The 690-nt window shown below is 68.8% G+C and overlaps 1 protein-coding gene across 1 annotated transcript in view; it reads right to left on the bottom strand.

Annotated features, from left to right (window-relative positions):
* SDK1 (sidekick cell adhesion molecule 1) overlaps positions 1-690 on the bottom strand; it is a 398,446-nt gene that overhangs the window by 124,021 nt on the left and 273,735 nt on the right. The window lies entirely within an intron of this gene.

Here is a 690-nt window from a genome sequence, read left to right on the forward strand (position 1 = left end):
TGAGGTCACGCGCACCCGCCACAACCGCCCTCTGAGGCCGCGGCCATCGTCGCCCCGCACAGAGAGGCGGCGAACGTGCCGGAAACTGGCAGGGGTTCGCAGGTCTGCCCAGGCCCTCTGCGCCTCCCACGGCACCTCCGGCCACCTCCCCTCCCAGCCTGACAGGTGGGGGACCTGGAAGCCAGCCCTCACCTGGTGGGTGGAGCCTGGAGGTCCAAGCAGCTGGGCGCACGGGGGCCCCGCCGAGCACACAGAGAGACGACCCCGTCCACAGTTTTACCTGTTTAAAGGCTGCTCGCCATCGAAATCTGCTAGAGCAGAGCGTATGTTTGGCACACGGCCTGGGGCCCGCAGAGCGAGGCCCGCTCTGCAATGTCACCAGCACATCAGCCGACGCTGGCAACTTGGCCGCAACTGTTGCAGACGCAAACGGAGCCGGCTGGGGACGAAGGGCCGACTCCTCGGGCACAGACGCATCACGGAGGGGACACGCCGGGGCCGTGGCGCATGGTGGCTGAGGCCTTCCAGTGTGCGTGCAGCTTTCGGGGTGCACACGGAGCCGCCAGCACGTCAGCCGACGCTGGCGACTTGGCCGCAACTGTTGCAGACGCGAACAGAGCCGGCTGGGGACGAAGGGCCAACTCCTCGGGCACAGACGCATCACGGAGGGGGCACGCCGGGGCCGCGGGC

The sequence above is a fragment of the Pteropus alecto genome, unplaced genomic scaffold (genome assembly GCF_000325575.1).
Source record: "Pteropus alecto unplaced genomic scaffold, ASM32557v1 scaffold40, whole genome shotgun sequence".
Lineage (NCBI taxonomy): Eukaryota > Metazoa > Chordata > Mammalia > Chiroptera > Pteropodidae > Pteropus > Pteropus alecto.